This window comes from Scyliorhinus torazame, chromosome 23, assembly GCF_047496885.1.
Source record: "Scyliorhinus torazame isolate Kashiwa2021f chromosome 23, sScyTor2.1, whole genome shotgun sequence".
Taxonomy (NCBI): Eukaryota; Metazoa; Chordata; class Chondrichthyes; order Carcharhiniformes; family Scyliorhinidae; genus Scyliorhinus; species Scyliorhinus torazame.
The window spans coordinates 74373640-74387887 of NC_092729.1; positions in this window are offsets into that span (position 1 = coordinate 74373640).

A 14248-nucleotide genomic window follows, 5' to 3' on the forward strand; every position below is an offset into this window, starting at 1 on the left:
AAGGAGGTGACACCGTTCTGTAACCAGCACCTTGTTGTATCAGATTTGACAGGATCATCCACAGCCTGGTGTCAGGATCCAGGCCGTGCTGAAGGAGGCGACACCGTTCTGTAACCAGCTCCTTGTTATATCAGATACGACAGGACTATCCACAGCCTGGTGTCAAGCTCCAGGCCGTGCTGAAGGAGGCGACACCGTACTGTAACGAGGTCCTTGTTATATCAGATTTGACAGGACCATCCACAGCCTGGTGTCAGGCTCCAGGCCGTGCTGAAGGATGCGACACCGTTCTGTAACCAGCACCTTGTTGTATCAGATTTGACAGGACCATCCACAGCCTGGTGTCAGGATCCAGGCCGTGCTGAAGGAGGCGACACCGTTCTGTAACCAGCACCTTGTTATATCAGATACGACAGGACTATCCACAGCCTGGTGTCAGGCTCCAGGCCGTGCTGAAGGAGGCGACACCGTTCTGTAACCAGCACCTTGTTATATCAGATTTGACAGGACCATCCACAGACTGGTGTCAGGCTCCAGGCCGTGCTGAAGGAGGTGACACCGTTCTGTAACCAGCACCTTGTTGTATCAGATTTGACAGGACCATCCACAGCCTGCTGTCAGGCTCCAGGCCGTGCTGAAGGAGGCGACACCGTTCTGTAACCAGCACCTTGTTGTATCAGATTTGACAGGACCATCCACAGCCTGGTGTCAGGCTCCAAGCCGTGCTGAAGGAGGCGACACCGTTCTGTAACCAGCTCCTTGTTATATCAGATACGACAGGACTATCCACAGCCTGGTGTCAGGCTCCAGGCCGTGCTGAAGGAGGCGACACCGTTCTGTAACGAGGTCCTTGTTATATCAGATTTGACAGGACCATCCACAGCCTTGTGTCAGGCTCCAGGCCGTGCTGAAGGAGGCGACACCGTTCTGTAACCAGCTCCTTGTTATATCAGATTTGACAGGACCATCCACAGCCTGGTGTCAGGCTCCAGGCCGTGCTGAAGGATGCGACACCGTTCTGTAACCAGCACCTTGTTATATCAGATTAGACAGGACCATCCACAGCCTGGTGTCAGGCTCCAGGCCGTGCTGAAGGAGGCGACACCGTTCTGTAACCAGCTCCTTGATTTATCAGATTTGACAGGACCATCCACAGCCTGGTGTCATGCTCCAGGCCGTGCTGAAGGAGGCGACACCGTTCTGTAACCAGCTCCTTGTTATATCAGATTTGACAGGACCATCCACAGCCTGGTGTCAGGCTCCAGGCCGTGCTGAAGGAGGCGACACCGTTCTGTAACCAGGACCTTGTTATATCAGATTGGACAGGACCATCCACAGCCTGGTGTCAGGCTCCAGGCCGTGCTGAAGGAGGCGACACCGTTCTGTAACCAGCTCCTTGTTATATCAGATTTGACAGGACCATCCACAGCCTGGTGTCAGGCTCCAGGCCGTGCTGAAGGAGGTGACACCGTTCTGTAACCAGCTCCTTGTTATATCAGATTTGACAGGACCATCCACAGCCTGGTGTCAGGCTCCAGGCCGTGCTGAAGGAGGCGACACCGTTCTGTAACCAGCTCCTTGTTATATCAGATTTGACAGGACCATCCACAGCCTGGTGTCAGGCTCCATGCCGTGCTGAAGGAGGCGACACCGTTCAGTAACCAGCTCCTTGTTTTATCAGATTTGACAGGACCATCCACAGCCTGGTGTCAGGCTCCAGGCCGTGCTGAAGGAGGCGACACCTTTCTGTAACCAGCTCCGTGTTATATCAGATTTGACAGGACCATCCACAGCCTGGTGTCAGGCTCCAGGCCGTGCTGAAGGAGGCGACACCGTTCTGTAACCAGCTCCTTGTTATATCAGGTTTGACAGGACCAACCACAGCCTGGTGTCAGGCTCCAGGCCGTGCTGAAGGAGGTGACACCGTTCTGTAACCAGCTCCTTTTTTATCAGATTTGACAGGACCATCCACGGCCTGGTGTCAGGCTCCAGGCCGTGCTGAAGGAGGTGACACCGTTCTGTAACCAGCTCCTTGTTATATCAGATTTGACAGGACCATCCACAGCCTGGTGTCAGGCTCCAGGCCGTGCTGACGGAAGTGACACCGTTCTGTAACCAGCTCCTTGTTATATCAGATTTGACAGGACCATCCACAGCCTGGTGTCAGGCTCCAGGCCGTGCTGAAGGAGGCGACACCGTTCTGTAACCAGCTCCTTGTAATATCAGATTTGACAGGACCATCCACAGCCTGGTGTCAGGCTCCAGGCCGTGCTGAAGGAGGCGACACCGTTCTGTAACCTGCTCCTTGTTATATCAGATTTGACAGGACCATCCACAGCCTGGTCTCAGGCTCCAGGCCGTGCTGAAGGAGGCGACACCGTTCTGTAACCAGCTCCTTGTTGTATCAGATTAGACAGGACCATCCACAGCCTGGTGTCAGGCTCCAGGCCGTGCTGAAGGAGGCAACACCGTTCTGTAACCAGCACCTTGTTATATCAGATTTGACAGGACAATCCACAGCCTGGTGTCAGGCTCCAGGCCGTGCTGAAGGAGGTGACACCGTTCTGTAACCAGCTCCTTTTTGTATCAGATTTGACAGGACCATCCACAGCCTGGTGTCAGGGTCCAGGCCGTGCTGAAGGAGGTGACACCGTTCTGTAACCAGCTCCTTGTTATATCAGATACGACAGGACTATCCACAGCCTGGTGTCAGGCTCCAGGCCGTGCTGAAGGAGGTGACACCGTTCTGTAAGCAGGTCCTTGTTATATCAGATTTGACAGGACCATCCACAGCCTGGTGTCAGGCTCCAGGCCGTGCTGAAGGAGGCGACACCGTTCTGTAACCAGCTCCTTGCTGTACCAGATTTGACAGGGCCATCCACAGCCTGGTGTCAGGCTCCAGGCCTTGCTGAAGGAGGCGACACCGTTCTGTAACCAGAACCTTGTTATATCAGATTTGACAGGACAATCCACAGCCTGGTGTCAGGATCCAGGCCGTGCTGAAGGAGGCGACACCGTTCTGTAACCAGCTCCTTGTTATATCAGATTTGACAGGACCATCCACAGCCTGGTGTCAGGCTCCAGGCCGTGCTGAAGGAGGCGACACCGTTCTGTCACCAGCTCCTTGTTGTAGCAGATTTGACAGGACCATCCACAGCCTGGTGTCAGGCTCCAGGCCGTGCAGAAGGAGGCGACACCGTTCTGTAACCAGCTCCTTGTTATATCAGATTTGACAGGACCATCCACAGCCTGGTGTCAGGCTCCAGACCGTGCTGAAGGAGGCGACACCGTTCTGTAACCAGCTCCTTGTTATATCAGATTTAACAGGCCCATCCACAGCCTGGTGTCAGGCTCCAGGCCGTGCTGAAGGAGGCGACACCGTTCTGTAACCAGCTCCTTGTTATATCAGATTTGACAGGACCATCCACAGCCTGGTGTCAGGCTCCAGGCCATGCTGAAGGAGGCGAAACCGTTCTGTAACCAGCACCTTGTTATATCAGATTTGACAGGACCACACACAGCCTGGTGTCAGGCTCCAGGCCGTGCTGAAGGAGGCGACACCGTTCTGTAACCAGCTCCTTGTTATATCAGATTTGACAGGACCATCCACAGCCTGGTGTCAGGCTCCAGGCCGTGCTGAAGGAGGCAACACCGTTCTGTAACCAGCTGCTTGTTATATCAGATTTGACAGGACCATCCACAGCCTGGTGTCAGGCTCCAGGCCGTGCTGAAGGAGGCGACACCGTTCTGTAACCAGCACCGTGTTATATCAGATTTGACAGGACCATGCACAGCCTGGTGTCAGGCACCAGGCCGTGCTGAAGGAGGTGACCCCCTTCTGTAACCAGCACCTTGTTGTATCAGATTTGTCAGGACCATCCACAGCCTGGTGTCAGGCTCCAGGCCGTGCTGAAGGAAGCGACACTGTTCTGTAACCAGCTCCTTGTTATATCAGATTTGACAGGACCTTCCACAGCCTGGTGTCAGGCTCCAGGCCGTGCTGAAGGAGGCGACACCGTTCTGTAACCAGCTCCTTGTTAAATCAGATTTGACAGGACCATCCACAGCCTGGTGTCAGGCTCCAGGCCATGCTGAAGGAGGCGACATCGTTCTGTAACCAGCTCCTTGTTATGTCAGATTTGACAGGACCATCCACAGCTTGGTGTCAGACTCCAGGCCGTGCTGAAGGAGGTGATACCGTTCTGTAACCAGCACCTTGTTGTATCAGATTTGACAGGACCATCCACAGCCTGGTGTCAGGCTCCAGGCCGTGCTGAAGGAGGCGACATCGTTCTATAACCAGCTCCTTGTTATATCAGATTTGACAGGACCATCCACAGCCTGGTGTCAGGCTCCAGGCCGTGTTGAAGGAGGCGACATCGTTCTGTAACCAGCTCCTTGTTATGTCAGACTTGACAGGACCATCCACAGCCTGGTGTCAGGCTCCAGGCCGTGCTGAAGGAGGTGATACCGTTCTGTAACCAGCACCTTGTTGTATCAGATTTGACAGGACCATCCACAGCCTGGTGTCAGGCTCCAGGCCGCGCTGAAGGAGGCGACATCGTTTTGTAACCAGCTCCTTGTTATGTCAGATTTGACAGGACCATCCACAGCCTGGTGTCAGGCTCCAGGCCGTGCTGAAGGAGGTGATACCGTTCTGTAACCAGCTCCTTGTTATATCTGATTTGACAGGACCATCCCCAGCCTGGTGTCAGGCTCCAGGCCGTGCTGAAGGAGGTGACACCGTTCTGTAACCAGCTCTTTGTTATATCAGATTTGACAGGACCATCCACAGCCTGGTGTCAGGCTCCTGGCCGTGCTGAAGGAGGCGACACCGTTCTGTAACCAGCATCTTGTTATATCAGATTTGACAGGACCATCCACAGCCTGGTGTCAGGCTCCAGGCCGTGCTGAAGGAGGCGACACCGTTCTGTAACCTGCTCCTTGTTATATCAGATTTGACAGGACCATCCACAGCTTGGTGTCAGGCTCCAGGCCGTGCTGAAGGAGGCGACACCGTTCTGTAACCTGCTCCTTGTTATATCAGATTTGACAGGACCATCCACAGACTGGTGTCAGTCTCCAGGCCGTGCTGAAGGAAGCGACACCATTCTGTAACCAGCTCCTTGTTGTATCAGATTTGACAGACCAGCCACAGCCTGGTGTCAGGCTCCAGGCCGTGCTGAAGGAGGCGACACCGTTCTGTAACCAGCTCCTTGTTATATCAGATTTGACAGGACCATCCACAGCCTTGTGTCAGGCTCCAGGCCGTGCTGAAGGAGGTGACACCGTTCTGTAACCACCTCCTTGTTATATCAGATTTGACAGGACCATACACAGCCTGGTGTCAGGCTCCAGGCCGTGCTGAAGGAGGCGACACCGTTCTGTAACCAGCTCCTTGTTATATCAGATTTGACAGGAGCATCCACAGCCTGGTGTAAGACTCCAGGCCGTGCTGAAGGAGGCGACACCGTTCTGTAACCAGCTCCTTGTTATATCAGATTTGACACGACCATCCACAGCCTGGTGTCAGGCTCCAGGCCGTGCTGAAGGAGGCGACACCATTCTGTAACCAGCACCTTGTTGTATCAGATTTGACAGGCCATCCACGGCCTGGTGTCAGGCTCCAGGCCGTGCTGAAGGAGGCGACACCGTTCTGTAACCAGCTCCTTGTTATATCAGATTTGACAGGACCATCCACAGCCTGGTGTCAGGCTCCAGGCCGTGCTGAAGGAGGCGACACCGTTCTGTAACCAGCTCCTTGTTATACCAGATTTGACAGGACCATCCACAGCCTGGTGTCAGGCTCCAGGCCGTGCTGAAGGAGGCGACACCGTTCTGTAACCAGCTCCTTGTTATACCAGATTTGACAGGACCATCCACAGCCTGGTGTCAGGCTCGAGGCCGTGCTGAAGGAGGCGACACCGTTCTGTAACCAGCTCCTTGTTGTATCAGATTTGACATGACCACCCACAGACTGGTGTCAGGCTCCAGGCCGTGCTGAAGGAGGCGACACCGTTCTGTAACCAGCTCCTTGTTATATCAGATTTGACAGGACCATCCACAGCCTGGTGTCAGGCTCCAGGCCGTGCTGAAGGAGGCGACACCGTTCTGTAACCAGCTCCTTCTGCGTTAGGAGCAGGTTGGTAAAGTCTCCTTGAAATTCCCCAAGATGTTGGTACAGAGACCATTCTCCTCTATTTGTTCGGCTCTTCTCTCTCTGCAGCCTTTGCTCCATTTGTTGGTCATGTTCCGGACCCACATTCACGGTAACTACAGCCCCAGATCTCGTTCAGAGCTGACTCACCAAATTATCTATTCTCCCTTAATGTCTGCAACAGCTCACAACACAACCTGCAGAAACCCATCCTCAGCATCTCCACTAACCTCCCAATAACACAACCTGCAGAAACCCATCATCAGCATCTCCACTCACCTCCCAATAACACAACCTGCAGAAACCCATCCTCAGCATCTCCACTCACCTCCCAATAACACAACCTGCAGAAACCCATCCTCAGCATCTCCACTCACCTTCCAATAACACATCCTGCAGAAACCCATCCTCAGCATCTCCACTCACCTCCCAATAACACAACCTGCAGAAACCCATCCACAGCATCTCCACTCACCTCCCAATAACACAAACTGCAGAAACCCATCCTCAGCATCTTCACTCACCTCCCAATAATACAACCTGCAGAAACCCAGCCTCAGCATCTTCACTCACCTTCCAATAACACAACCTGCAGAAACCCATCCTCAGCATCTCCACTCACATCCCAATAACACAACCTGCAGAAACCCATCCTCAGCATCTCCACTCACCTCCCAATAACACAACCTGCAGAAACCCATCCTCAGCATCTTCACTCACCTTCCAATAACACAACCTGCAGAAACCCATCTACAACATATTCACTAACCTTCCAATAACACAACCTGCAGAAACCCATCCTCAAAATCTCCACTCACCTCCCAATAACACAACCTGCAGAAACCCATCCTCAGCATCTCCACTCATCTCCCAATAACACAACCTGCAGAAACCCATTCTCAGCATCTTCACTCACCTCCCAATAACACAACCTGCAGAAACCCATCCTCAGCATCTCCACTCACCTCCCAATAACACAACCTGCAGAAACCCATCCTCAGCATCTTCACTAACCTCCCAATAACACAACCTGCAGAAACCCATCCTCATCATCTCCACTCACCTTCCAATAGCACAACCTGCAGAAACCCATCCTCAGCATCTTCACTCAGCTCCCAATAACACAACCTGCAGAAACCTATCCTCAGCATCTTCACTCACCTCCCAATAACACAACCTGCAGAAACCCATCCTCAGCACCTCCACTCACCTCACAATAACACAACCTGCAGAAACACATCCTCAGCATCTTCACTCACCTCCAAATAACACAACCTGCAGAAACGCATCCTCAGCATCTTCACTAACCTCCCAATAACGCAACCTGCAGAAACCCATCCTCAGCATCTCCACTCACCCCCCAATAACACAACCTGCAGAAACCCATCCTCAGCGTCTCCAATCACCTCCCAATAACACAACCTGCAGAAACCCATCCTCAGCATCTTCACTCACCTCCCAATAACATAACCTGCAGAAACCCATCCTCATCATCTCCACTCACCTTCCAATAGCACAACCTGCAGAAACCCATCCTCAGCATCTTCACTCAGCTCCCAATAACACAACCTGCAGAAACCTATCCTCAGCATCTTCACTCACCTCCCAATAACACAACCTGCAGAAACCCATCCTCAGCACCTCCACTCACCTCACAATAACACAACCTGCAGAAACACATCCTCAGCATCTTCACTCACCTCCAAATAACACAACCTGCAGAAACGCATCCTCAGCATCTTCACTAACCTCCCAATAACGCAACCTGCAGAAACCCATCCTCAGCATCTCCACTCACCCCCCAATAACACAACCTGCAGAAACCCATCCTCAGCGTCTCCAATCACCTCCCAATAACACAACCTGCAGAAACCCATCCTCAGCATCTTCACTCACCTCCCAATAACATAACCTGCAGAAACCCATCCTCAGCATCTCCACTCACCTTCCAATAACACAACCTGCAGAAACCCATCCTCAGCATCTTCACTCACCTCCCAATAACACAACCTGCAGAAACCCATCCTCAGCATCTCCACTAACCTTCCAATAACACAACCTGCAGAAACCCATCCTCAGCATCTTCACTCACCTCCCAATAACACAACCTTCAGAAACCCATCCTCAGCATCTTCACTCACCTCCCAATAACACAACCTGCAGAAACCCATCCTCAGCATCTTCAGCCACCTCCCAATAACACAAACTGCAGAAACCCATCCTCAGCATCTTCACTAACCTCCCAATAACACAACCTGCAGAAACCCATCCTCAGTATTTCCACTCACCTCCCAATAACACAACCTGCAGAAACCCATCCTCAGCATCTTCACTCACCTCCCAATTACACAACCTGCAGAAACCCATCCTCAGCATCTTCACCCACCTCCCAATAAAACAAACTGCAGAAACCCATCCTCAGCATCTTCACTAACCTCCCAATAACACAACCTGCAGAAACCCATCCTCAGTATCTCCACTCACCTCCCAGTAACACAACCTGCAGAAACCCATCCTCAGCATCTTCACTCACCTCCCAATAACACAACCTGCAGAAACCCATCCTCAGCATCTTCACCCACCTCCCAATAACACAAACTGCAGAAACCCATCCTCAGCGTCTCCACACACCTCCCAATAACACAACCTGCAGAGACCCATCCTCAGCATCTCCACTCACCTGCCAATAACACAACCTGCAGAAACCCATCCTCAGCATCTCCAATCACTTCCCAATAACACAACCTGCAGAAACCCATCCTCAGCATCATCACTAACCTTCCAATAACACAATCTGCAGAAAACCATTCTCAGCATCTCCACTCACCTCCCAATAACACAACCTGCAGAAACCCATCCTCAGCGTCTTCACTAACCTCCCAATAACACAACCTGCAGAAACCCATCCTCAGCATCTCCACTCACCTTCCAATAACACAACCTGCAGAAACCCATCCTCAGCATCTTCACTCACCTCCCAATAACACAACCTGCAGAAACCCATCCTCAGCATCTCCACTAACCTTCCAATAACACAACCTGCATGAACCCATCCTCAGCATCTTCACTCACCTCCCAATAACACAACCTGCAGAAACCCATCCTCAGCATCTTCACTCACCTCCCAATAACACAACCTTCAGAAACCCATCCTCAGCATCTTCACTCACCTCCCAATAACACAACCTGCAGAAACCCATCCTCAGCATCACCACTCACCTCCCAATAACACAACCTGCAGAAACCCATCCTCAGCATCTTCACTAACCTCCCAATAACACAACCTGCAGAAACCCATCCTCAGCATCTCCACTAACCTTCCAATAACACAACCTGCAGGAACCCATCCACAGCATCTCCACTAACCTTCCAATAACACAACCTGCAGGAACCCATCCTCAGCATCTCCACTCACCTTCCAATGACACAACCTGCAGAAACCCATCCTCAGCATCTTCACCCACCTCCCAATAACACAACCTGCAGAAACCCATCCTCAGTATCTCCACTCACCTCCCAGTAACACAACCTGCAGAAACCCATCCTCAGCATCTTCACTCACCTCCCAATAACACAACCTGCAGAAACCCATCCTCAGCATCTTCACCCACCTCCCAATAACACAACCTGCAGAAACCCATCCTCAGCATCACCACTCACCTCCCAATAACACAACCTGCAGAAACCCATCCTCAGCATCTTCACTAACCTCCCAATCACACAACCTGCAGAAAACCATCCTCAGCATCTTCACTCACCTCCCAATAACACAACCTGCAGAAACCCATCCTCAGCATCTCCACTCACCTCCCAATAACACGACCTGCAGAAACCCATCCTCAGCATCTTCACCCACCTCCCAATAACACAACCTGCAGAAACCCACCCTCAGCACCTCCACTCACCTCCCAATAACACAACCTGCAGAAACCCATCCTCAGCATCTTCACTCACCTCCCAATAACACAACCTGATGAAACCCATCCTCAGCATCACCACTCACCTCCCAATAACAGAACCTGCAGAAACCCATCCTCAGCATCTCCACTCACCTCCCAATTACACAACCTGCAGAAACCCATCCTCAGCATCTTAACTCACCTCCCAATAACACAACCTGCAGAAACCCATCCACAGCATCTCCACTCAACTCCCAATAGCACAACCTGCAGAAACCCATCCTCAGCATCTCCACTCACCTCCCAATACCAAAACCTGCAGAAACCCATCCTCAGCATCTTTACTCACCTCCCAACAACACAACCTGCAGAAACCCATCCTCAGCATCTCCACTCACCTCCCAATAACACAACCTGCAGAACCGACCCTCAGCATCTCCACTCACCTACCAATAGCACAACCTGCAGACACCCATCCTCAGCATCTCCACTCACCTCCCAATAACACAACCTGCAGAAACCCATCCTCAGCATCTCCACTCACCTTCCAATTACACAACCTGCAGAAACCCATCCTCAGCATCATCACTAACCTTCCAATAACACAATCTGCAGAAAACCATCCTCAGCATCTCCACTCACCTCCCAATAACACAACCTGCAGAAACCCATCCTCAGCGTCTTCACTAACCTCCCAATAACACAACCTGCAGAAACCCATCCTCAGCATCTCCACTCACCTTCCAATAACACAACCTGCAGAAACCCATCCTCAGCATCTTCACTCACCTCCCAATAACACAACCTGCAGAAACCCATCCTCAGCATCTCCACTAACCTTCCAATAACACAACCTGCAGGAACCCATCCTCAGCATCTTCACTCACCTCCCAATAACACAACCTGCAGAAACCCATCCTCAGCATCTTCACTCACCTCCCAATAACACAACCTGCAGAAACCCATCCTCAGCATCTTCACTCACCTCCCAATAACACAACCTGCAGAAACCCATCCTCAGCATCACCACTCACCTCCCAATAACACAACCTGCAGAAACCCATCCTCAGCATCTTCACTAACCTCCCAATAACACAACCTGCAGAAACCCATCCTCAGCATCTCCACTAACCTTCCAATAACACAACCTGCAGGAACCCATCCACAGCATCTCCACTAACCTTCCAATAACACAACCTGCAGGAACCCATCCTCAGCATCTCCACTCACCTTCCAATGACACAACCTGCAGAAACCCATCCTCAGCATCTTCACCCACCTCCCAATAACACAACCTGCAGAAACCCATCCTCAGTATCTCCACTCACCTCCCAGTAACACAACCTGCAGAAACCCATCCTCAGCATCTTCACTAACCTCCCAATCACACAACCTGCAGAAACCCATCCTCAGCATCTTCACTAACCTCCCAATCACACAACCTGCAGAAAACCATCCTCAGCATCTTCACTCACCTCCCAATAACACAACCTGCAGAAACCCATCCTCAGCATCTCCACTCACCTCCCAATAACACGACCTGCAGAAACCCATCCTCAGCATCTTCACCCACCTCCCAATAACACAACCTGCAGAAACCCACCCTCAGCACCTCCACTCACCTGCCAATAACACAACCTGCAGAAACCCATCCTCAGCATCTTCACTCACCTCCCAATAACACAACCTGATGAAACCCATCCTCAGCATCACCACTCACCTCCCAATAACAGAACCTGCAGAAACCCATCCTCAGCATCTCCACTCACCTCCCAATTACACAACCTGCAGAAACCCATCCTCAGCATCTTAACTCACCTCCCAATAACACAACCTGCAGAAACCCATCCACAGCATCTCCACTCAACTCCCAATAGCACAACCTGCAGAAACCCATCCTCAGCATCTCCACTCACCTCCCAATACCAAAACCTGCAGAAACCCATCCTCAGCATCTTTACTCACCTCCCAACAACACAACCTGCAGAAATCCATCCTCAGCATCTCCACTCACCTCCCAATAACACAACCTGCAGAACCGACCCTCAGCATCTCCACTCACCTACCAATAGCACAACCTGCAGACACCCATCCTCAGCATCTCCACTCACCTCCCAATAACACAACCTGCAGAAACCCATCCTCAGCATCTCCACTCACCTTCCAATTACACAACCTGCAGAAACCCATCCTCAGCATCTCCACTCACCTCCCAATACCAAAACCTGCAGAAACCCATCCTCAGCATCTTCACTCACCTCCCAACAACACAACCTGCAGAAACCCATCCTCAGCATCTCCACTCACCTTCCAATTACACAACCTGCAGAAACCCATCCTCAGCATCTCCACTCACCTCCCAATACCAAAACCTGCAGAAACCCATCCTCAGCATCTTCACTCACCTCCCAACAACACAACCTGCAGAAACCCATCCTCAGCATCTCCACTCAACTCCCAATAGCACAACCTGCAGAAACCCATCCTCAGCATCTCCACTCACCTCCCAATACCAAAACCTGCAGAAACCCATCCTCAGCATCTTCACTCACCTCCCAACAACACAACCTGCAGAAACCCATCCTCAGCATCTCCACTCACCTCCCAATAACACAACCTGCAGAACCCATCCTCAGCATCTCCACTCACCTACCAATAGCACAACCTGCAGAAACCCATCCTCAGCATCTCCACTCACCTCCCAGTAACACAACCTGCAGAAACCCATCCTCAGCATCTCCACTCACCTTCCAATTACACAACCTGCAGAAACCCATCCTCAGCATCTCCACTCACCTCCCAATAACACAACCTGCAGAAACCCATCCTCAGCATCTTCACTAACCTCCCAATCACACAACCTGCAGAAAACCATCCTCAGCATCTTCACTCACCTCCCAATAACACAACCTGCAGAAACCCATCCTCAGCATCTCCACTCACCTCCCAATAACACGACCTGCAGAAACCCATCCTCAGCATCTTCACCCACCTCCCAATAACACAACCTGCAGAAACCCACCCTCAGCACCTCCACTCACCTCCCAATAACACAACCTGCAGAAACCCATCCTCAGCATCTTCACTCACCTCCCAATAACACAACCTGATGAAACCCATCCTCAGCATCACCACTCACCTCCCAATAACAGAACCTGCAGAAACCCATCCTCAGCATCTCCACTCACCTCCCAATTACACAACCTGCAGAAACCCATCCTCAGCATCTTAACTCACCTCCCAATAACACAACCTGCAGAAACCCATCCACAGCATCTCCACTCAACTCCCAATAGCACAACCTGCAGAAACCCATCCTCAGCATCTCCACTCACCTCCCAATACCAAAACCTGCAGAAACCCATCCTCAGCATCTTTACTCACCTCCCAACAACACAACCTGCAGAAACCCATCCTCAGCATCTCCACTCACCTCCCAATAACACAACCTGCAGAACCGACCCTCAGCATCTCCACTCACCTACCAATAGCACAACCTGCAGACACCGATCCTCAGCATCTCCACTCACCTCCCAATAACACAACCTGCAGAAACCCATCCTCAGCATCTCCACTCACCTTCCAATTACACAACCTGCAGAAACCCATCCTCAGCATCTCCACTCACCTCCCAATACCAAAACCTGCAGAAACCCATCCTCAGCATCTTCACTCACCTCCCAATAACACAACCTGCAGAAACCCATCCTCAGCGTCTTCACTAACCTCCCAATAACACAACCTGCAGAAACCCATCCTCAGCATCTCCACTCACCTTCCAATAACACAACCTGCAGAAACCCATCCTCAGCATCTTCACTCACCTCCCAATAACACAACCTGCAGAAACCCATCCTCAGCATCTCCACTAACCTTCCAATAACACAACCTGCAGGAACCCATCCTCAGCATCTTCACTCACCTCCCAATAACACAACCTGCAGAAACCCATCCTCAGCATCTTCACTCACCTCCCAATAACACAACCTTCAGAAACCCATCCTCAGCATCTTCACTCACCTCCCAATAACACAACCTGCAGAAACCCATCCTCAGCATCACCACTCACCTCCCAATAACACAACCTGCAGAAACCCATCCTCAGCATCTTCACTAACCTCCCAATAACACAACCTGCAGAAACCCATCCTCAGCATCTCCACTAACCTTCCAATAACACAACCTGCAGGAA